The 25447-nt window shown below is 42.3% G+C and overlaps 1 protein-coding gene across 2 annotated transcripts in view; it reads right to left on the bottom strand.

The window, feature by feature from the left end:
• GLP1R (glucagon like peptide 1 receptor) overlaps positions 1-25447 on the bottom strand; it is a 92354-nt gene that overhangs the window by 47682 nt on the left and 19225 nt on the right. The window contains exons 2-3 of one of the 2 annotated variants that reach the window (XM_086628472.1): positions 10932-11028; positions 9506-9616 (exon numbers count right to left, since the gene is read on the bottom strand). The gene's annotated coding sequence lies outside the window, so the exon portion shown is untranslated. Of the gene's footprint in view, positions 1-9505; positions 9617-10931; positions 11029-25447 lie in introns of those variants that run through there. The other variant, XM_086628463.1, reaches the window with a different exon arrangement.

The raw sequence follows: 25447 nt of genomic DNA, 5'->3' as shown, positions 1-25447 counted from the left end.
CCTGCACTCCCACACCTCCACATAAGGCTCGGTTCATGCAATCTTTGTGACTGAGCAAAACTATTGTGTGAAGTACAGCTGTTGTCCCAGATCTCCACAACGCCCTTCAATTTATTAGATTTAATCAGACTCTGACTGCACCTCTAGTAGCCAGGGGCAGTCGCAAGTTCACTATAGAGATCACCTGATGTTTCTGCCACAAGAGAGATATTCAGGTCTTTCACATCACAGGCTGAAAAGCTATGATTTTTCCAGGGGTCCCCAGGCTGTACTTTGCCAGGTTTTCTGGGATAACAGAGGAGCAGGTGTCACCATTGCAACATATAATGTCATAAAGGGAGGATAATACAGAAAATAAAGTAAATCATAGGAGACAGGTGATTCGAGCAAAGGTGAACAACAACAGAAGTACTAGTTAAATAAAAGAAAGGATTTCAAACTAGGAGAAAGGCTGATCTAGAGAGCATAGGGAACTGCAACACATTGAGGGCTTGTGGTAACAGCAGTTAAAGGCATACCAGCCATTTGGCCCTTTACCTGACACAAGAAACATTCAGGATTTAACAAGAGCTTGGTAGGTTCAGGAGTCCTCCAATGGCCCGTGTATGGTCACATCAGAAGACTTCATAGTAGTACAGAAAAATCATTAGGTCTTATGTCTCCATCAAGGACTGAAGAGAATTCAATGCACACCTGGGGCACAGCTTCTAGTCTAGTTTTCTCCAAAGAAACAGACCCCAAAACTGCTCAAACTCACTCAGTCACAGCAAGTAGGACAACCAAGGCATTGTGTCAAAATTCACTGCAGTGCCAGAGCAAGATGCCAATACAGATACGGACCAGTAATCAAGCTAACTCAGGTGTCAGACACCTCAAAACTAGAGACAGGTCCTAAACTGAAGCAAAAGCATTCAAAGAGTTCAGAAGACTTTGAGTGGTGATCTCAGTAACAGCCAAGTCCGTGTTAACGCAAGTTTGCAGCCAGCCTTTGTGCAGCCCAGTGCATGTAGGAGCAACTGATGTGGCCGCTCTTCACATAACTCCTGCCTGAAACTAGTACCCCTGGAAGGTTTTTTTAATTAAAAAGGATTTAGTGCTATTAAACAATAAAATATCAGAACCCCAGAGGAGGCATAATTGCAAGATGAATTGTGCAGCTCCACAGTTTCCAAATCCACACGGTGTTATTGGCAGCCGGCCTTCAATTATAAGAAGGTAACAAGAAAAAGTGCAGAGCAGTGACAGTGAGGTGAGGTGCCTGCCATCCCTTAAGGCTTACTGCTCTCCTTGGAGGTTTCTGCACAGCCGCTGCCCAAGTGTAACTCGTGGTAACCACACTACATTGCGGATAGCAAAACGTGCAAAGTTTATCCAGTTTTAACTTCAGTGCTACCAGAAACTGAGTGGGCTTTCTGGGTTTTCACCAAAGGCAACGTTTGGCCCAAGACACGAAAGACACATGGGAACAAAAGCTTCAACTCAGGCAGCCAGAAGCATGTGAAATTTGCCTTCAACAAGCTTTGGCCATGATCCAAAATCTGTGCTGGAAACGTCACAGAACAAATCCTTCCAGCAATAACCTCCCCCCTGCTACTTCAGCATCTCCCCATCAAGACCTGCCCAACAGTGGGAGTTGTGTAAGAACAAATAGAAGCAAAAAGCTGGAGTGAAATAGCCCATACAGGTTTGAAATCATTGTAGTTTGCCATATCAAAGATGGATGAGCAGGCTATTAGAAGTACAAATACAATCTTGTCTTACCAAAAGCTTTGGTTTGGTTTTGGTTTTTTTGGGGTTTATTTTGGGAAGATGGGGAAGCGAGGCATAGCAGAAAACAAGCATGCATTTGTTTTGATAGTTGAGACATTTGAAAACAATCTGAAATACAGTAAGTCTTCCCAAAGAGAAAGTTTATTAATTTCACATACATAATCCTGAACAGAACACTTTGACCAAAATTTGATTCCCTTCCACCTTCTGTTTGCCCCTGCGCCACTGCTTCTCATTGTCCCAAAGGGCTTCCCCACCACAAGCACAAAGCTACTTTATATGACACTAGAGGGACACAGATAACTTTATGAACTCCTGCCACAGTAGTTACAGCCTAGCAGCGACTGAGCTCATTTGCTATAACGCCAAAACCCTGCACTGTGCTGCAAACACATTAGCCACCTATTTCTCATTCCAACGACAATGGTTTAACCTGCATTGAAGCACAGGCTGCTCTAAACCTCAGCACCTTTGGCTTCAGTGTGATACCGAGTACCCAGATACTGATATGACATCCTTATTTCACGATTTCTTGTTGAGTTAGGCCAAAACTATCCTGACCAATATACTTGAAGTAGATAAATGCTAATAGAGATGCAATCATACCAGTCAGGAAACTGATCTTCATGGGGAGAAGACTCAAAGGAATGAAGAAGCCCTCCTCCCCCCACTCCTACATTTCAGTTGGGTGAAATTCCCAATCTATTTTGCTGTGCAGTCACACAAATGCTGAGTTTATTTAATAATTAGATGAAAAAAGGCAGCAGTGAAGTGCTACTGAAGCAACATGTAATTAACCAACCTTCAGGACACATCCCTTTAAAAGGGCACTGACAACTCAATGCCCAGTACTTCAGTGTGAGATATAAAATAAAATTCCTTGAAAAACCACAAAGCAAGTCTGTAGCAGTGCAGGGATACATGGTTTTGAGCATAAAACCTTGGTCTAACATTGCAATTTTTCTTCTAACCAATTATCACAGATGTATTCCCAGGCTTCAGAGAGTCCATTTCTGCAGACAGCATACCAATACGGAGTTTGGCAGGGATGCTTACACACACGCTGGGTAACACAACAAGAGAAAGTCTCAAGCTCAGCGTTTCTAAAGAGATCTGACACACAAGCAGGACAATATTGATTTTCTCTGCTGTACTTTATAGACCACCTTAGCAAGTAGCACTTTCAAAAAGGGCAGAAGACAAATGTTGCCATCAGAAGGGGAGTGAAGCTGCGAGACAAAACCTTGCAACTGCAAGCACTGCTTAGCATAAAAGACCTGCAGGCCCATCCTCCATGGATTTATCTTGTGAAAGACTGGTCTTGAGTCTCCACATGCACACTAGTCTGAAGAGTTGTACAGTGCTGAGAACATCAGTTTTATTCTCAAGTTTTTCAATTAACAGATTCTCATCTCCCTGCAGTTGTTCTTGTACTTTGAGATGTATGAGCAATCTGAAGACCTGGAGAAAGCCCACAATGCAGGTACTCATTCAGAAGCTGTCACATCAAGGAAGCAAGAAGAAAATTATACCTCAGTGAGCACCTCTATGGCAGCAAGTAGAGACAAGAATCTGCTAACATCATGTGGGGTTGGACTAGTGACACAGCACATACCTCTCAGCAGGTAAAAAGCGCTCAGTATCATTTTGGCTTGCCACTTTGCTAGGCAACCTGCTGAGCTACATCTGCTGTTGAGATTTGCAGAAGGGCAGGCTCAAGACTGATGGCCACTAGGACAAGAAGAGTGGGACACAAACAAGAACAAAAGCTGTTAAAGTATAAGGTTTGCAAAGCTTGTAATAGATCAAGGAATGTTCCAGCATTACAAACTCTTCCCCTGCAAATTCTTTTCCCCATCTCTTGTTTTGGCTAAACACCAATGGAAATTTGTGACACCTAATAGTAATTAGCTACCAAGACTTATAATCTTAAAAAAATAAAATAACAGAAACATGTGGAGAAGTCTTCTGGCTGCTGCTTTCTCTATGCAGGTTAGCTGAGAAACACCTGTGGCTTGTTAAACAGGTGCTGTAAATCACTCTGGGAGGTGGATGATCAAGCAACCAATGGCCTTGACCCATCTGGCAAACCACGTGATTTGTGGTTAATTAAGGTGGGGCATTTCCCTCCTGGGTGTCGGAGGAGCATTACCTGCTTTGGAGTAGCAGCCTGAAGCCTTCTCGTGGCAACATCCTAAAGCCTTCTCATTGCAACATCGTGACAGAAGCAGAATCATAAAAGTGTCAAGATTGGAAGGAGATTCTGGAGATTTCCTAGTGCAACACCCTGCTCAGAGCAGGGTGAATTACAGAAAGTTGCTCAGGTCCATGTGCAGTAAGGCTTTGACTATCTTAAAGGACAGAGATTCAAAAACCTCTGTGGGTCACCTGTTCCAGGTGTTTGACCAACCTCACAGTAAAATATTTATGTTTAAAGAAAATTTCCTGTATTTCAATTTGTGACCGTATACATTGATAAGATCCCCCCTGTGCCTTCTCTTCTCCAGGCCAAAGAATATCAGTTCTCAGCCTCATCTCATATGAAAGATGTTCCCATCCATTAATAATCTTCATGATCATTTGCTGAACTTACTGCAGTAAGTTCATATTTCTCACAATGAGGAGCCCAGAACTGGACAAGGCACTCCAGATAGGTCTCACCTCTCCAGAGTTGAGGGGAAGAATCATCCCCTTGACTTGCCAATGACACTGTTCCTAATACAGCCCAGGAAGCTGTTGGTGTTCTTTGCCTCAAGGGCACATTGTTGCTCACGATGAACTTGGTGTCCACCAGGACCTCCAGGGCCTTATCTGCAAAGCTGCTTTCCAGCCAGTCAGTACTGATTCATACAGCTATTTCACCCCAGGGGTAGGACTTTGCATTTCCTTTTGCAGAATTTCTATCAGTTCATTTCTTCAGTCTCTCAAGGTCTCTCAGAACAGCAGCATGATCATGTGAAGTATCAGCTGTTCCTCCCAGTTTTGTATGGTCTGCAAACTTGCTGAAGGTGCACTTAGTCCCATCATCCAGATCATTAATAAAGACGTTAAACAGTATTGGCCCTACTACCAATCCCTGGGGTACAGCACTAGAGACTGATTTCCAACCAGACTTTGTGCTGCTGACCGCAACCCTATACGTCCAGCAGCTCAGCCAGTTTTCAGTTAGTTTTATTGTTCATTTGTCTAATCCATGCTTCATGAGTTTGTCAATGAGAACGCTATGGGAGACAGTGTCAAAAGCCTTACTAAAGTCAAGATAAACAACATCCACTGCTCTCCCCTTGCCTACCAACCTAGTCATCTCATCACAGAGGGCTATCAGATTCGTCAAGCATGATTTCACCTTCATAAATCCATGCTGACTACTCCCAATCACCTTCTTGTCCTTTATGTGTTTGGAAACAGTTTCCAGGATTATTTGCTCCATCGTCTTCCTAGGGGCCGATCACCTATAGTTCCCCAGATTCTTCTCCTTGTGTTTCTTGCAGATAGTGGTAACAATTGATTTCTTCCAGTCCTCAGGAATCTCCCTCAAATGCCATTACCTTTCAAAGACAGAGTGGCCTCATAATGGCATCAACCAGCTCATTCAGCACTTGTTAGTACATCCCACCAAGTCCCATGGACTAGCGTATGTCTCAAATTTCAAGTGTTTCATAATCTGATCCTCCTCCACCAAGAGTAAGTCTTCCTTGCTCCAGACTTCACCATTGATCTCGGGGGCCTGGGATTGCTGAAGGCAAGTTTTACCAGTAAAGGCCATGATGAAGGCAGCAGCAAGTACCTCAGTCATTTCCCCATCCTTTGTCACAAGATCCTCCTGCCCATTCAGCAGTGGATCCAAATTTTCTCTCGTATCTGTTTAGAAGCTCTTTTTGTTGCCCTTCACATCATTTGTCAGATTCTGAGTGGGCTTTGGCTTTCCTAATCCTATCCTTGAATGATCAGTGTTTCTATATGCCTCCTGGGTCACCTGTCCCTGCTTCCAGCTTTTTCGCACTTTTTATGGAAATGGCCAGGTCATAAAGAGACTTGCACTCAATGCTTGCTCCATTTCAGTACCCCATCACAAGCAGTATTCAGCTTCAAGTTTATTTCAGTTTATTCCCCAGGAGACTTCTGGGGGTATGGTGTGAAGTCCCCCAGCAAACTTTTTTACACACTTGAAAACCTGTCTCCTAATCAAAGTAACAGCAGTCTCAAATGCGTAAGTTTGGCTGAAGCACTTCACACTTAATGACCTTCATTGAACGTATTTTGAAGGTACTTCCCAAGCAGGGTCTCATCTTTTTATTTTCTCCATTTTCCTCAGGTGAAGAGGTGGAAGCCCTGCAGTGCTAGAATCTATTTCAAGTTCCAAGTAGGGGGCTAAGCAAGAACAAGCAATAAGCATGTTTTAGTGATTACGGTAAATCACAGGGTGCCCAATTTCCTTTTGCGTTACATCTTCCATTATAGAGATGTTACCTCTTCATCGTGGCAGCCCATTAGCATTCACTTTGAACATGACTCCACAAGATGTCACAAAATAGTTTCAGGTCACTCAGGCTCCTAAATTGCGTACCTGGCACCAATACAAACTTCTCGTTTTATATTAGACAATGAAAGGCCTCCTTGTTCCATTCTTATTTCTTGCTGATAAAACAGAGATTGAGGTATATGCACAGTATGCACAACAAGGTTTAATGACTTTCTGAAGTACTTTTGCAACCCTCCCTAGCAAGGGGTTACACAAAACGCTGCTATTCTTTTCACTGAAACAAACACTGTTTTCAGGATAATTAATTTTTTTAAAAAAAATTATTTCCAAAAGTACGAAAGATACTGCACATTCCAATAATTTATTAATCTGCAGTACTGCGTTAAACCTTGGCTCTCTCCAGCAGTGATGTTTCAAGAGCAGTTGAAAGTCAAATAACTGTGTCCAGGGTCTTAAAGATTGCAAATAAACAGGGTTAGAGGAAATAAGTTTAATCCTGTGAAGAGTTTTAGGTATCCAGAAACATTAGAATTATTGGAAAAAAATTCTGCAGCATCCAACCATTTTACGTCAATTAATTATGAGGTAAATATTATTTTTATACCTTTATAAAAGCTTTTTAATAATCTTATTAATAATCTGAAGAGGATTAGCAAACAGCATTTTAACTTCAGAGGTTATCGGATTGGCAGTTACTACCAAGACAGTTGAGATAATACAAAAGCTGTGAAGAAGTTAGAAATATGGACACAGTAGCATAATATCCACCCAGTAGAGTATAGACCAATACATGTAGGAGTGGGTGCGGGATGAGGAAGTCACCTCACCATAGATGCTCAGCACAAACCAGACAGGAATAAAACTGCCAAAGCATATAGGTCACTTAGGAAAGCAGGCACAGCAGAAGAGGTAATCTGGAGCACAGGGGCAGAAAGAGTGGAGCCCATGATCTCTCCCCCACACCCCACGGGTGTCCCTAACCACTAAGTATACAGTAACATTGGTTCCCATCTATTGCCTTGAAATCTTAGTATAGAAGATGCACCAAGTTAAAGTGAAAATAGCAATCCAGACTCAGTAATTTTGTTTCAGGTACTTACTTTATAGACGAGTTTAAAGCTAGCCAGAAAGTTTAAGGGTTGCAATAGTTGACCTGACATTTTTCTCCCCACACCTCACCCCTCATCACCAAATTTGTACATTTCCAAGCATCTCCCACTAAACAGGAAGAGTCATTAAATGCTACAGCAGGTTACCAAGTGTATTGGGTATCTGGGTGCTGGCAGTGGAGGACTACAGGGTAGCCTCTGCGAGGAGAGGCTGGAGCTGCCTGATGCTGGACACAGCCAGTTCCAATGGACCCACGGCAGGGCACAGCCCAGTCCCTCAGCCAGGACGGTGCTGCCTCAGGGAAAACGTGCGTAAGAAAGGGCCAAATACTGCCTGGTAGTGGGGGGAAAGAAAGAAAGCGTGGGAAACAGCCCTGAGAGCGCTGAGGTCAGAGAAGACCGAGGGCAGGAGGTGCTGCAGGCACCACAGCAGAGACTGCCTTACAGCCCCTGAAAATATCACCATGCCTGTGATGAGCTGACCTTGGTCAACTGCCAAACACCCACCCCGCTGCTCTCCTACTCCACCTCCTCAACAAGATGAGGGAGAAAATAAGATGGAAAAACTCGCTGGTCAAGAAAGACAGTAACTGGGAGAAGTTAACACGCAAAACTGAGACTGAACGCCGCCAAAGAGAAGAACAATCATGGGGAATCTTTTGTGGTCATAAAGTGGCAAAAGGGACAAGAGGTGGTATTATATCATGTGTGGAAACTGTCCACATTTGTCAGTGTTGTGAAAATGTTTTGATTCTGGTGTGAGGATTTCTCCACTGCCACACCACCACCCCTTCAAGATAATGATACTCTAATAAGGAAAGCAAAAGTCAAAAGTGCAAACAAAGCAAAACAAGGAATTTATTCACTGCTTCCCATCAGCAGGCAGATGCACAGCTACTTCTTGGAACACAGGACCTCAGTGTGTATAACCAGTACTTGGGAAGACAAACTCCATGTCCATGAATGTCTCCCCTTTCCCTGAGCTTTTATTTCTGAACACAATGTTGTACAGTAGGGAATATCCTGTTGGTTATGTCTCCTCCCAACCTCTTGTTCACCCCCAGCCAGCTGGCCTTGGGCAGGGTATGAGTTGGACAGACAGCTTTGATGGTGTGCAAGCCCTGTTCAGCAACAGCCAAACCACTGTTGTATTATCAGCACTTCTAGCCCCAAATACAAAGAATAGCACCATACAGGTTGTTATGAAGAAAGTTAATTCCATCCCAGTCAGACCCAGCACAGTCTCCTTATTCCATACCATTTGCATAATGCCCAAGTCCCACATTATCCAATACATCTAAATATCCTCTGACGATTCCATCCCATTCCTTTTCTTTCTCGTTCTCAAAATACCTTCTTACCAATATGTACTCCACACTTAAACCATCTTTATATCCAGCATTCAGATTTATACATCCTCATTAACCAGCATCCTCTGTCCCGTAACAGGGGCCAAAGCCAATTTGCCACACCAAGGTAGCTAGTTAATAAACTGTTTCATTTATACTTCAAAATTTAGAAAGGTCTTCACAAAGAACAAAGTGTACAAGTCACAGGTTTCAAAGAGAATATTAGATGAAGTGATCTAACACACATTGCCTTCCAGCAGCACCAAGTGTACGTGTACATAAGGGTGTAAAACCTAAAGGTGACATTCAGTCCTTCAGAGAAAAAAGTCTTTGCAACCACTGACAAAACCTTCATCTTGCAGCATTCTGAGAAACAAGTTTATCTCAGGAAATAGTACTTTAGACCTTTTTGTCTTTATCTACTACAGGATGACCTACCATCTAGCTTGGCCATTTTAATCTCAGTTTTCCAACTACACCATTTTTATGGTTACATAGTCTTCAACAAGCACCATAGTACTCTTATTAACAGTCACTGCTATTCAAGCAGCAAAAACACGAGAGCAAAAAAAAATCCAAACTAAACACAACCTTTAAGAACAGTCTCTTATCTCATTTTCATTTTCTCCTGCTAAGTGAAGATAAAGGGTATATCACACCAAGTCCCGCTCCTACTTTTACACTGCAGAGACCTGACTGCACTCATAGCCATTCAAGGCAATTTTATCCCTGCAAAGGCTGCACATGGAAAACAGGGTTGGTTTAAAGCTGTGCCTGTAAGGAAAGGCTCTTACCTGCATTAGCCCAGGGGAGATACCAGGGGCAGCTGACATTCACGTAGGTGCCAGGCAGTCCATCTGGCCAGCAAGCATAATTGTCAAACGTTCTGTTGCAGAACTTGCCTTCTGCAGAGAGATGGAAGGGAAGGTCATGCCACTGCCTTGCATTAATACTGCAAGGAGGAAAAGACTGAAGAGCAGAAGATAAAAGGAAACAGGGACACGTGCTTTCAAGCCATAACAATATTATGCAATTAAGCTTTGATGTGGAGTTAAATGAGATTTACTTGTCCACAAGAGTTTATCCCCACACAATTGGAAACTCTAGTTTCAAGGGGGAACTGAAGAACAGATTGGCAGCTCTGACTGAATCAAGGGACACGAAGAGTAAATCAATACTGATCCATTTCCATCTCTTTTACACCCTTATGTGTCTCAGTTTAATTTAAAATCATTTTGGCTATGAATACTGTAGACAATCATTCCCGAGAACTGGTTCACTGTCATGCAGTTGGAACGTCTAGCCTAATATATGGATCCATCAATGAAATACCCACACACAACCATAACTTTGCATTACAGCTTAATCAGCATGAGAATACTTCAACTTCAGATTTATTAAACTGTCATTCTTAGAGGGCAGCACTCAACCTCTCAACAGGATAATGGAGCGGAGGGAGATGAACGTTTCCCTGGCATTTTTGTCATCAGCTACTGCTCTCACTCTGCCATAATAACATAGTTAAGAGAAGGAAAATTAACAGTTTCAAAATAATTCTTCACAGATACAACTTTAGACCCATCTTATCTTTCTCGGTGTGTCACAAAAGCACTGAAGCATAGGAGAAGCTGCACTTTGTCCAGTTATCAGCGTCATTGACAAGTCACCAGTGTCCTCTAAACACCACGATCCTGGCACATCACAGCTGCTCTCAGCACGTTACAGCAGCTCAACTGCTAAAACAAGCTGCATTCTCATTTTCACCAAGGCACTCCTTTTTTGTTTTTTTTTTTGTTTTTTGTTTTTTTAAAGCCATTTCAGCATTTTACAATGCTCAAAATAATTTACACCAACTGCTCAGTCAATGTGAACAGCATGGTCCCAGATTTCCTAACACCTGTGTGCGCTCTCAACCCTGACTCCTAAAAAAGTTTCAAGGCTATTACATTAGCGTGCTGCTTTGATGTGCTACAGCCACCACTTGCCACTGCAAAACACTCTGGACCTAAAAACTGACATCTTTACACAGAAATTGTTCTGTAAAATACTTCCTCAGCAGAGAGAAGAGTCCCACAGGCAGCAGGCGAGAGCAAATGGGATAAAGAAGAAATGGACTGGAAAGTAAGCTGGAGAAATACTTTCAAGTTCATAATCACTTCCTTGCTACTGTTACCATGCATTTTAAAATTAGTACATCCTATCCCTACCAAGCAGGCTTACCTGCTGCAATGGGGGGTGCCTCATACAAGTATTTCAGGCATTGGAGCTGATACTCCTTCCACTTCTGCATAACCCCAGAGAGGGACCCATCTGAACTCTGAAAGAGAAATCAAGAGTCTCAGACATTGCAGGGATTCAAACTGTGCATTTTTCACGCAGCCTGAGTAGGGGGGGTGTGAAAATGACCACAACACGTCAAAACAGGACTGCTTGTCATAAAGGGTACAAGATGTTGCTATGCGTTTGGCGGACTGCAACCAGAGAAATGCCTTTCTATTTGTACCACGAGGAAGTGAAAAAAGCCACAAACAACTATACCATGTCCTCACTGAAATCCCAACTGAGCTAGCCTTGCTCTCCTGAACATGCCCCAGTTGTGTGATTTATTATCTCACGAAAAGACGGACAGCAGCAAGTCCTTTTAGGAGAGGTTTTCTTTCCAACAGCATTATTTCTGCTACCTCATAAATGAAACGAAGTTAATTCACTGTATTCAGTGGATATTCCCCAAGCATTCTTCCAGAATGTGGATGAAAGCTTTTCCAGCTCAGCTTTCCTTCCATGAACAACAGCTTTTCCCCCACATCCAGCATACTTTTCCTGAAACTGCAGAAGGAGCAGAGACCTCCTTTTTGCACAGGCTTTTTGCAGGCTGCAGGGTCCTCTGTCAGCTACCTCAAGTACCGAGGGGCAAGGGAAAATACGTACCAACTCTGTCTGAGCACAAAGGAAATTAGCTGTTATTAAACTGCAAAATTCAGTGCTGGCTGCTCGCTCAACCCTAGCAGATGCCCACCTGGCTCACAGAGGCCAGCTTACTCGTTGCGTTTAAGTAAAGAGGTATCAGTCCTCCTCTTCTGTCTCCACATTCATATAAACTGAATTACAAATGCCAGGATTAGCAGGCTGTAAGTGATCAATACAGCTAACTCAGCATTCTTTTTCCAGAGGAAGGCCCAGCATGGATGCCTCAGACATACAATCGACAGCATGAGCCTAATGGTACAACACACCAACACTGAATGGAGGAAAATTCATTTAAACCCAGCTGTGGATCACTTTATTAAGTGAAGCATGAGGGTTAATAATCCTTGTAATTTCACCCCCACAGCCTCGACTGCTAATTTTTATTTTCCATTTGTGCTTCTAAATCTTTTTCAGATGATCAGAAGGAAACCAGGGTGTGAGAAGGATAGATTTAAAGCGAAGAAGCCATTTTAAACCTGTACTGCATTTCAGGAAAGCCGAACTGAATGCTGTCCACCACAGCCAATGTGACTTCAAAATTTAGACAGCAGTGAAATCACCTGGTATAAAACAATAGAAATAGAACTGACATTTTCAGACTACAGACCTCTCAGATCCTCTTTTTTCATACCTTTCAGATTTAAAATTAAAAAAAAAAAAAGAAAAAGGAAAAAAGGTGTTTGAAAAAAAAACAAACAAACCACCATATGCATCAAGCTTTTGCCTGTATTAAGCCACTACATTCATTACAAACATGCTTTTGTACATGCGATGAGAAGGACAACATTTAGTAGATACTCTGTGTTGTGTTTCAAGAATAACAGCCTATATTTACATGCAACTTAACTGTAACTAGAGCCTCATGGCCATAATTTTAAAAGAATTTAGCCAGCTCTCCCTGAAGTCAAAATAAGCACAAGGCTGTGGATCTCAAACTCTGACTCTTGTCTGCCTGATGATTTAAACCATCCTATCTACGCCAATAAATGCTGCCAAAGCCTGCCTGTGCTAAAGTCCCTAGTGTAAAATGAACACATCCTACTGCATTTTAACCCCATGTGCCTATGGAAACACAAAAACCTGTATCATAGTGATCTAATCATCACCTAAATTAGAGCTACGTGTGTATAGAGAAACACATAACCAGTAATTCTAAAACTAAAATGCCATCTACAGATTGATGAAGGCTGCACAAGGATGGATGACTGGAGTACAGAGAGAGGGAACAACTTTCAAATCTAAGCTTCTCTCAAGCAGTCTTTAAAGAGTAAGGTTATGCGTTTAAGAAGTCTTAATTTTACAAGGGTGGTTATTGGAGTTGTACAGGACTGTTTCACCACCCTCTCATCATCTGGTTAATACTTTGATAAATGAATTAAAAGGAACATTTTCAGCACGAACTCTTACATTATGATTCAGAATAATTTCAGAAGCTACCGTGTCATGCATCTTCCCAAAAAGTTACTATTGATCATGCATGCAATGACCACATCAAGTTAATCAAATTCATCTTTTGAAATCATTACAAGATAAAGATGCATACAAAGTTTCATTTAGAAATAAAACTACCTTTTAAAATATCCTGAAAATATCCTAAAACTGCTTGCACTAAGAAAATTAGCTCTTTTGGAGTCAGCGAGCCTCAAAGCATTTTATTCCAAACCAAGTTTTCAACTATTGCCTTCATGAATGCAGGAATAACCAGCTTTAATTACAGCTTAGGAAAAAGCAAGCCTCTATCCCTCCATTTAATGAAAAAATAGAAACCTTCTACTTATATTGGGTTTTCATAATGTGAGAAGACAACTTGAACAAGGATATATGCAAACTATAAGAGTAAAATAATTAGATATGTCTTTTTGTGGAGATGACTGATTTGGTAGACAGTTTTCTATTATCTATAGTCTGTAGACAATCAAATATAAGTCCCAGGACTACAGAACTTGTTCTCTCTATGCAAGAGTTTACTCTGGTTCAGCTAAATACCACGTTTTGTTATCAAATTGACTTAAATTTGATTTTAATATATGCTAATCCCCATTCCCCAGAGATTTTAGCCCATGTGAACAAGAACCACAAGTTATACAGTGCCATAGATTTACAATGTGAGTACTTATTTACATAAGAGATACTATATTTTCTTGAAAAGTGATTTAAATCCTTCTGCAAGATCAAAGTACTAAACACACATACACGAGGACAGGGTTCTGGGGTCAATGCCCAAAATTTGGAGCAAATTGCAAAAGTTCAAATAGCTTTATTAAACACAGGACTATATCTTTTTTGCTAAAAGCACTGGTCCTTACATTTTAGTCATGGGTTTTGTGTTTTCCCCTCCCCAGTTATACTCAACCATGGGAGGAAAAACAGTAGTAGTTTTGCTGTGGTGAAAATATATCACAGGAGGATAATGGAGGAGAGGAGGATGGAAACATAGCTGACTGGTTAAGGTGGAAGAGTCAAAAGGCAAGAATGGATGAAGGACATTAAGGAGGTGAGTAATGGTGCAGCCTAAGGAGCATAGAACGGATGCAAAAAAAATTAGGACAGGCAAGAGCACAGAGACTGGGAGCCTTTCAGTGCATGTATATAATTCAGTGTAATTAATCTCAAGTGATAAATTATTTCATTCAACAGTCTGAAGACAGAATTCCTTACAAATCCTTAGCGCCTTTATAGGAAAGCCTCTTTCTGTAGCCATCATGTGTCTTCACAGACCTTACTGTAACAGGAAACATTTTAATCACTTTTCAAAATCTTTGACACTATTCCTGCTGCAACAAAACCAACATCCACACAGATCTAAGGTGATCAATGATACAAAAGCACTATTCTAATACAGGGAAATACAGACAGTATAAACTCGCAGGAGGCTCAGACCAGAAAAAATGCACCATGAAGCGGCATCATCCAGAGTGAAAGGGAGAATTCTCAGCTTCAGAAGCAGCCAGTGACTCCTGGGGTTATCTTCTTCCATCTTTTCCCATCACTATACAAAAGTTATTACATGTAACAGAGTGAGAAATTCCTCCTTACGCTTGTATTTCTTATGTCTTTGGTAGTCTGTTTTTAAGTGGGAATATTTATGTTACAGCTTTTTCATGCTTTTAACATTTCAGGATAATAAGCAAGACTTGAACTTGCCACTAAAGCTCATACGTAACGTTACAACCACTGGGACCTCCAAAATGCTAATCTCAAGTCTTCAAAAGCAAAAGCTATGCAACTTGGCATTGAACACACTTTGGTATGGCCTTGGTATTCTTCCCTTGGATAGTAACGATGACATATCTACCTCATGAGAGGAGGGTTCAGATTACATTTACTGCCTTTTATCTCAGAAGCACCAGTGAGTTACTTTTGAACTTTACTGCCCTTTCAGAAGAGTCCAATGCAACACATTATTTGAAGGCTATTCTGCTCAGCATTAGCACAGCAACTAAGCCCAAGATAAGTGAAGATTGCACATTACTAGCTTTATGCTCATTGTGCCTTGACGTTCTTTCCTGTATAATAATAAAGATCTTATTAAATCATCTGTTATGTCAGTGTAAGCTATAGGTCTGCAGCATTAAAAGCTAACACAGTGGAAGCTAAGCTGGCCACCTAGCAGGTTTATTTGATGTATAGCGTGGACATAAGTTTGAACTTATAAGACAATTTTATCCTCAGTTCACAGCCCAAATGGGGTAGAGCACAACACTGCTACCCTAGAAAGCTTTGCTGTGACCCAATATCACCTTGCAATATTGGGATGAGATACCTTCTGTCCAAGAACGAATGATTGTCAGGTTTCAAACTTAAATAAATTGATTTTTGTGGGGCTTAAATACAGTCACTTTCCTGAAAGCACTTTCCCACCTAACAAGACTCTTTAGCTTGCCACAGCAGCACCTCTGGGAGCAGAAGTCTACAAAGGCTATAGCACAGCACAACTCTGCAACAGGACTAGCTGTTCACAGAAACAACTTACTTCCCCCTGCTTTTCTCCACTTCTAATTTGAAGTAAATATGAAAGCATATGAATGGCAGGATGCTATTACTGCCTCCCTAAACCCATCAGTCAAGATCCAGCTTCTCAAGTTACTATAAATTTGTCAAAAAAGTCCTGAAAATGTTGATGCTCCAACCATCAGTTTGTAAGAACAGTTATGTTTCTTTCTTGCAGAAAAGAAGAAAAAAAAAAAGCTAAACCAAACACCCAACACTGAACTCTGTATTAATAGAGTCTTTTCCAACACTGAACTCTGTATTAATAGAGTCTTTTGACCCACTGTTCCCCCATGACAAAGCAATCCTGTTGAGCATCAGTCCTTCAAGTACAATGCTTCTCGAAAACCAAAAGAGATTCTGGAACTGTGTTAGTATGGCAGTAGACTTTATTGTTCAAACTCCCTCCTTCACTCCTCCAAAGAGATGAGATTTAACCTGATTTTATAACTGCTTAGTTCAACTGCTATGTAATGAGCTAATCTGAATCCATTATAGGCAACATATCTGACAGTCCAGCTACTGTCCTTTAAGTACTGAAGCTATGTTTAAGGAGGAGGTGGTATATCAAAAATTACGGTGCTGTCTCTACTATAGATAGTATAAAAGAAGTATAATTAAAGATACCTGAGCAATACCTTTTTCAGAGATCATACTTTACGACATCTGACATCCCCTAGATTTCTCTATTTATCACATTCTCTTTCCATTTTACGTTGCCCAGAACCGAGTTTAATGTAGTCATCTGACATTATGCAAGACTAAGTGACCCTTTGAGGTAAAGTTATTATTCTCAGTTCCTTCTGTAGGGCTGGCTTGACTAATCAGATGATATAACATTAATTACACCGCTCAAGTCATATTTTACAAGATACTTGTAAAGTTGGATCACTCTGGACAAATCCCTCACCCTTCAGGGAAAACAAACAGGGGATCAAAACAACTTTTTTTCCAGAGAAAAGTCTATTGCTAGCTTCTAGGAGCTTTTCCTGTAAATGCTTCTGTTCCTTAGTTACTAATGAACCAATGACTTCAGTAGCTCAAGAGCACCAGAAAAAGAAACCTTTCACCATCCTCCCTGCTAGTGAAAAGCACCAAACGAGCTCATGCAAAAGGAGCTACTGGATTCAGCGAGAAATTCCCTAGTGACATCTGCCAACTGTTTTCTCTTAGGCTGCAGCAGCTTAGCACTTACAAGATGGCCTTCAAGAAAAACAAAAAGTCCCAGGATTTCAATAGTCTGTCACTGTTCTAAGACTTCAAGTGTCATGGTATCAAGCTTTTGAACTTAAAGCTGCGAGAGCAAGCTCTCGTCAGGCACTTGCACCTGATCACTGCACAGAAGAGACACTCCTCCTCCGCCTGTCTTCAGCGCTGCTCAGCCCAGACTGTCAGCACACCTCCAGTCCTGAACAGTAACACTGGGCTTTCAATAGCTTCGCAAAATATGCAAGATTCCCCATTCTGGAGAAGAGAAGGCTACAGGGTGATCTTATTGCAGCCTTCCAGTACTTAAAGGGGGCCTACAGGAAAGCTGGAGAGGGACTTTTTACAAGGGCGTGTAGTGATAGGACAAGGGGCAACGGCTTTAAACTGAAAGAGGGCAGATTTAGATTGGATATAAGGAAGAAAATTTTCACTCAGAGGGTGGTGAGGCACTGGAACAAGTTGCCCAGAGAAGTTGTAGATGCCCCATCCCTGGAAGTGTTCAAGGCCAGGTTGGATGAGGCTTTGAGCAACCTGGTGTAGTGGAGGGTTTCCCTGCCCATGGCAGGGGGGTTGGAACTACATGATCTTTGAGATCCCTTCCAACTCTAACCATTCTGTGATTCTATGATTTAATCCTCTGCCTAAATGGCTTCAAAACAGCATTTCATTCCATCCAAAGACCATCCTGAAAACACAAATACCCCTGAGGTCAAGGCAAGAACATGTATAAAAATAACTGTGTGAAGTATTTTTTGTTTGTTTGTTGGCGTTCTTTTGGTGGTTTTTGTTCTCATTGCTCTTTTGTTTCTTTAAATCAGAGGCTGAATCTCAGCATTCCTCTCTCCCAGCTGAAAACAACCCCTGCACCACATGGTCCCTCACCCTGGCCTGCCTGCCCTCATGCCTTTTTCTTCCTCTTTTGCGCACCTGCATGGCTTCAGAAGGAAGGGTTGGCTGTGCTCAATCCCACAGCATCCTATAACAGCACAGGGCACTAATCACCCTCCCACCCCTCCCATTCTTAAAAACTGTTCTTGCTAGACTAAGGAAAAAAAAGGTAAGAGTATGCATCTCAAAGAAGGTTTGGAAATGCAGATTTCCAAATGCAGAATGCTTCTGCCCGGAGTCTCAAATAAGACATTTTGACCATCAAAACAAAAACTGACTTGAGGCACATTCCTGCTTCTCAGAACTTCTGTTGATTAGACACAGGCAGCTCCCAGTTCAGCTGACTTATCATTTCTCAAATCATTCCAAATACATAAGCTGTCTGAACAGGTGGGAGAATTCAGCCCTGACCACAAGAGTTTCCACTCCAGGACCAAATGTCCCAGGTCTGTCCTGGGATGCTTCATCTGTGCTTTGAAACTGACATTTTTCTCTTCCCATCCCTGAAATTTTTGTTTTGGCAAGGTGCGTTTCAATGAGAATAATATTTCTTGGCCTCTAGCATTTTCTGGAGCAAAATATTTGGCATTCAGAGGCATAGATGTCAAAGCAAACTTTTAAAACACTTAAATCAACTAGCAAAGTATACGGTCTCAGAAATCAAAGAAAGAAAGCACAGCCTAATATTTCAGCATGCTACAAAATTAAGCATCACCTTCTAGAGACATAAATAAATAATAAATCAGACCCCTGTAGGCCAGGTAGGATAGACTGAAAACATGCAACAAACCTGTGTTCCAGGGGTTATACTATTGTTTCTGTCTTCAGTGATGGACACATCTGGGACGAGAACAGTTACCTGAAGAGTTTTTCTGCCCCGTGAAGAGCTTTCCCAGTCTGGAAAGATTTCCTCTTTGTTAACTGTAGGACCCATAAATCCGTATGCTTACAGTTGAAGCAGACACATATTCAGATTGACAGCTGTTTTTACCAGAAAATGTTATTTTCATTACAATGTCTTTCATCTGTTCTGGTAAATGTTGCTGTCAAGGATGTATTACATGAGCCAGTCATAAACATTACAGAAAAAACTACTGAGCAACTATGCAGAGAGACAGAAGAAAAATGCAAAATTCAAAAGCAACTATAACTCTCAAACTCTTGGAGGGCAGAAAGCAATCCCACAGTTTCAGTGGGAGACAGAACGCGTCAGCACTCATGAGAATTAAATGATCATAGGACTCTTGTACAAAGAGATTTTACTCTGCATTGCAAATCTAGACACATGCTTTGTGAAGTGCTCTTTAGAAGCGGACTTTTATAGATGCAGTTATACAACAGAGCAAGAAAAACAGAATAAAAATTTGAATTGTATTTTTAGACAGATACAAAAGGTGTAGTGCCAGAAATACTATGGAAAGAATAAAGGCAAAGTTGAGCAGTGATGTGGGAGCAGGGCAAGCTATAAAGCTGAAAATGAGAAGTGTACTTCAGATGTACCCTCACAGATTTAGAAACAAAATGTAGCCTATGCTACCGGCAGAGGAACTCAACATTTCATTTAAAATGTTGTAATAACATAGAATGGCTTGGGTTGGAAGGGACCTTTAAAGATCATCTAGTTCTAATCCCCCTGCCACGACCAGGGACATCTTTCACTAAATCAGGCTGCTCAAAGCCCCATGCAACCTGACGCTGAAGGCTTCCAGTGATGGAGCACCAATCATTTCTTTAGGCAACCTGTGCCAATGGCTCACCACTCTCATGCTAAATAACTTCTTCCTTATATCTAATATAATTCTACCCTCTTTCAGTTTAAAACCATTACTGCTTGTCCTATCACACTACAAGCCCTGGTAAAAAGTCTCTCTCCTTCCTTCTTATAAGCCCCCTTTAAGGATTGAAGGGCCACAATAAGGTCTCCCCAAAGCTTTCTCTGCTCCAGGCTGAACTATCCAAGTGTTCTCAGCCTTTCTTCATAGAAGGGGTGTTCTAGCTCTCAGATAATTTTCACAGCCCTCCTCTGGACTCACTCCAGCAGCTCCATGTCCTTCTTGTGTTGGGGACTCCAGAGGTGAACGCAGTATTCCAGGTGGGGTCTCACAACAGCAGAATAGAGAGGCAGAATCACCTCCCTTGACCTGCTGGCCACACTTCTTTTGGTGTAGCCCAGGATATGGTTGGCTTTCCGGGCTGCAAGTGCACATTGCTGGTCATGTCCAGTTTTTCGTCCACCAGCATCCCCAAGTTCTTCTCTACAGAGCTGCTCCCAATCCATTCACCACTCGGTCTGTACTGATGCTGATGATTGCCCTGATCCAGGTGCAGCATCTTGCTTTTGGCCTTGTTGAACTTTCATTAGGTTCACATGGGCCCACTTCTCCAGCCTGTCAAGGTCCCTCTGGATGGCACCCCTTCTCTCAAGCAAGTCAACTGCACCAGTTGGCTCGGTGTCACCGGCAGACTTGCTGAGGATGCACTCAATCCCACTATGTCATTAATAAAGATATTTAACAGTACTGGTCTCCATAGAGACCCCTGAGGGACACTGCTATCATGTACTAGCACAAAGGAATTCAGGGACTGTGAGGGATATACAGGGCTGAAAAAGTAGAGGACATTCAGGAATTCAGATGCTTTACCACAGGCACCTACTGTTCCTCTCAACATGCACAAGTGTCTTGCTTTGTCTTCTGCCACAGCTGCAGAGAGGTGCAGGTTTCACCTGCATCTTAAATCATATGTTAGTCCTGTACTGTAACAGCACTAGATGTCTACATTTGGATGACTGACTCAACCTGAAGGTCTCCCAGCCGTTGAAGCAAAACAAAGCTAAGAACATCTGTCGAAGTTGGACTTCTGGCTCCTCTTGCTGTGGCTTAAAATACAATTAGTTAAGCTGGTTCTTTATGACATGCTGAACCAAGTGCATTTAAAAGGATCTCTTTCTTAAGCTTATAACTGACTGGTTTCTCTGTAACCGCCAGCAATGGACCAGTCCCAGAGCTGGCTGAGCAGAGACAGACAGATCCTGCAGTCCCACAGAGCCAGGGAATTGCAACATTTGAGTTTCCAAGCACAAAGAAAACAAAGAGGATTTCACAAAAACACCCAAAAAGTAATCCTCATCACAACCTCAGGGACTGAGAGAACATCATTTTGTTGTAAATAACCTGCATTTTCACTGGGCAAGAAAAACTAAACCTTTTCACCTTTCACACCAAAGTGTCCGAAGGAAGTTAAGCTCCCTCCAACTTTTCAAATGACTTTTTAACAGTCACTTTTCTTAAAGAGTCATGATGCTGGATCAGAAGGCAAGGTGTAGAGAGTTTGCTGTTTTTCCCAGGACTGCAAATCCTATAGCAACATAGACCTGACCACCAGTTTGTCATGTCATCACTGCAATCCCTCCAATAAACTCAAGAAGAAAAACTCCAACTAAATCAGACATACTAACTTTCACCGTCGTTTCTCCCACTGAATGAATTTCCATTTACACTTTTTTATTTTTTAAACAAACTTAGTTCTCTAGTTTTTTAAAAAAAAAAAGATAGAAGAACAATCGCCAGAAAGCTATTTAAAGAGCAACACCACATACGAAACTAAAATCTCCAGTATATAAGTTTATGGGTTCTGCATCTGCCGTTGTATTGCTAAAGAACGCAGCCAAATCTGTTTGGCTTTTGCAGTTCTAGTTGAGAGCAGTAGTTTATTTTGGTTTTAACTAATGCAAATTAACTCCCTCAGCAGCTCAGTGTCACAGTGGCTCAAGGTCCACTGTCCCATTATCTGCTGTATCACTCTTTCCCGCCTACCCATTCCCCTGCCAAGGCAGTTATATGTAGCACCTTTGCAAATTGCTAGCGTTTTCATCAACAGTTATGACACATTTAAGAACAGAGCACACAAGAGAAGTTCTGCCAGTGAAGCTCGTTTTCCAGATGTCATCTGTTTTCCTTCCAAATATTAAATAAAAGACAATGCAAAGGTACACCTTTGCATAACACAATGACATGGGTTTATCATGTCTAGACAGGACAGAACCTCTACAACAATATCTTTGCAGTGTTGCAGCATATACAGTAGAGTTTACATTTATTTGGTTGGGTGCAGTGTGGTGTTTTACAGCCTGCGTATGATCTTACACTTTCCAGCATTCAACCCACACGGCTGCCAAGCGTTATATTCCAAGGGCTTGATTTGTCAAAAAACAAGACAGGAGCAATGTTGCATAAAGGCTAGAGTCTTAACTCAGCCCAACATGGAGAAGCATTAAAATGATGTGATAGTTTGATGGGGGGGGTGTTCTGGTGGCAGGGGAGGGGATTTGCTCCCTGTGCCACCAGATCTGAGTCCCATCCCCCCCGGGGGAGGTTGAACCAAATTGGCGCCTCTGCGAATTGTCCTATTTAAGTTGGGACAAAGGGGCAAGAAAGGTTCTGTCTTTTGTTCAGGAGTGAGGAGAGGGGAGGAGGGCGCTGCCCTCGCTCCCGGCCGGGCGGCCGCTTGGGCCCGAGCCGGCACCATGTGCTCAAGATGGCGCCAGGGGAGCCGCATGAGGGACTCGGTAAGCGCCCCGCTCCCGGGGTGCCCGCCAGGCCGAGCTCCCCCAGAGAGGATTAAGAGCTAAGAGAAGACAACCACAACGACCGGGTCAGTCAAGATGGAGCAGGAGGAGGTGTGCTGGAGCTGAGGTTTCCCTTGCAAATCGGTGTGACGATGGCAGGCGGCCCCCCTGCAGCCAGGGTGTACTCGGTGGAGCAGAGACCCACTCGTGGCCCGTGGAGAAACCCACGTCGGGGAAGAGATGCCTGAGCCCAGGAGCGGTCATGGAGCAGGGGATGCACGACAAGGTACTGTTAAAAATGGGGCATGGAATGCACAACGAGGTCGTGGAGGCATCTGGAATCCGTGGGACGACCCACGCCGACGCGAGTGGCAGCAGCTCCCTAAGAGGCCGAGACTGGTAAAGCCTGAACTGGTACAATCCATGGGGAAGGATTGCAATCCTGTGGGCAGGACTCACGTTGGAAAAGTTTGGGGACTTTTTTCTTCATGAGTAGGGGATCCACTGAAGCAAGGGAAAAATGGTGTAAAGACGACTCCTCCTTTAAGAAAGGAGCAGCAGTAACAACATGGATGAACTGACCTGCGCTCCCCATTCCCTGTCCCCCTGCGCCGCCGGGGCGGGAAGTTGAGCCAGGAACGAAAGGAAACGGGGTGGGGAGGTGTTGTTTTAAGATCTGGCCTTGTTTTCTCTTTTCTCTTCTCAAGTAACCGGTTTCGTTCCCTTTATGTCTCCTGTTAAGTACTGTTAATAAATTGTTTTGTTTTATGAAGAAAGCCTGAGTCATGTTTTGTCCAGGACCATGGTTGGTGGGTGCTCCCTCTTGGTTCTTGTCTCGACCCTCAGTCCAAAAACCATGACAAATGAACAAAAAGAGAGTAATAAGATAAATGAAAAAAGGTTGTACTGAGATGCCACCCAGGCACTGCACTCCGATCACGTGAAACACAGAAGGAACACAGGTTGACAAACAAGGACCAAATCAACATGTGTGAAGTTAATCTCACATTGGATGATCACGTTATTTTATCCAAAGCTTTAGGGGAGGATCTTGCAGTTCCTGAACATCAAAATCAATAGGGGCACAAGCTAGAAGAAAAAATCTAGCACCACACTCTACTGACGTAGCACCCTTAGACCTGTGCTTCGAGGCAGAGGGAACCAGATGACGTTATCACTTCCTGAGACCACCCAAACACGGAACTTGTATTCCTGCTCTCATCTCACCTCCCATATGCTTTTCCTTCTACCTTCTTTTAAAACAGAACTTAGAAGGGTTTTGCTTCCCTACACAGGGAACACGTATGCTATGCTCCTGAAAGCCTCTAAGCAGAGAAGCAATTTAAAGCACGATCTTGACAGCAGCCTACTATATTTGTGAGGTCTTGGTAGCTAAGGCTGTACGGTCGTCTTCCTCCAGAAGCAACGTTACAAGCAAGAGTCAACAGAAGATATGAGTGCGCTATGATATTTGCTTTCACAAAGGCCAATTTAGCTTCCTTGAAGGCAAAAATATAACAGCTTCAACCTGAAACCTAAACTTTCTGCTTTTTCATTCTCTGAGGTCAGTCATCACCATCTTCTACAATATTTTAAATCACAATCAGACAGAATTCATCTAGTTGCAGAATACAGGAATGAAAGCCATTAGGATCATAAACTTTCATTAATACTTTAATTGACATTAGCTTGGGTTTTTGTATTTTTTTTTTCATATCTTTAATACAAGACTGATGCTTTTAGAGCTTTCCATAGGACTAAGCAGGCTGAAGACTTTGAAATCAAAGAATTCTAAACAATTCTTAGCTGTTTGGTATTTCATCGTAACACTATGTTACCACCTTTGACTCAAATGATTTGCCAGGATCAATAACACCCTCCCCTTCTCCTTCTTTACACAAGTAAAAGTATCTGTCAATTTATCCAGAATAGGTTCACTTCCCAGTTTTCCTACAGTCCTTCTCAGCCAGGAAACCAGATTACAGAAATACAGGCAAGTTCAATCACAGACTTTCCTTACTCTAGGACTGCAAAGCAACTTATGAACTACACTATTACCACCAGAATCAGATCAGGGTTTTCTGCAAATCTGAATTAGTCTACCACAATTTCTCTTTCAAAAAGACAACCGTAGTTTCTTCATTTTGAAAACACAGTAGAACAAAAATACGAGAGGTACCAAGAGCCACTGCAAGCAAACGAGTGACCAAGACACAAACAGAGTCTGGATGTTCTGTCTTCTCCTGATTCCCCAAGGAGATGACAATAATATTGGTTCTCTGAAGGTAGTGACATGACAGCTGCACATATCAATGACACAGAAGTTTATAAAATTGAAAGTCTTTCTGTATGCTTAATCTTGCTTCAAGTAAACCCTTCCCTTGAGTTCAGAGGATTTTCTATTTTAAGAATTTTAATAAAAAACATTCAAACATTTCTTTCAGCAGTCAATATTGGGCCAGTTTATCAGACATTCTACACCACAAGTCTCTCAAACAAAACAGCAATTTTCCCAATTCCCTCTGAGTATTTTGATTGGGTAAGAAACAAAATGAGTAAGCAGTCTGCAACCCCTTTCAGTATCATGCATACATCAGTTCACTGTTCTCCCTATTCCTCTGCATTCTTACCTCCGTTGCATTAGCCTTGCATATATAATATTCAGATTCCAATACTCAGTCCCTTTTCTGCCCAGAGATCCTGGCACTGGCTGAACAAGTTGAATTAGTAGCAAAGGGTTTATGCGTTATAAGGCAAACCCACACATTACCATGCTTATGCCTCCCAACAGCAGTGCAAGAGAGAAACTCAGATGCAAAATGTAACCTCTAGTTTTTCAGAAGTTTATCCCTACTCCATTTTCAGGTCACTTCTAGGAGGCTTTGATCTTCATCAGTTGGAGTCTGACAACATCATTTTCCCAATACATGGGAAATAAGTGTATTTTCTTCATTCAGAAACTCCTGGAGCGGGTCCAAAGAAGGGTGACTAAACTGGTCAAGGGGCTGGAAAATAAAACTTATGAGGAGCGGCTAAGGGAGTTGGGGCTGTTTAGCCTGGAGAAGAGGAGGCTGAGGGGAGACCTGATTACAGCCTACAAATACTTGAGAAGGGA

This window comes from Tauraco erythrolophus, chromosome 2 (genome assembly GCF_009769465.1).
Source record: "Tauraco erythrolophus isolate bTauEry1 chromosome 2, bTauEry1.pri, whole genome shotgun sequence".
Lineage (NCBI taxonomy): Eukaryota > Metazoa > Chordata > Aves > Musophagiformes > Musophagidae > Tauraco > Tauraco erythrolophus.
Note: the sequence above shows the minus strand (reverse complement) of the source record. Positions and strands in the feature narration are given on the sequence as shown.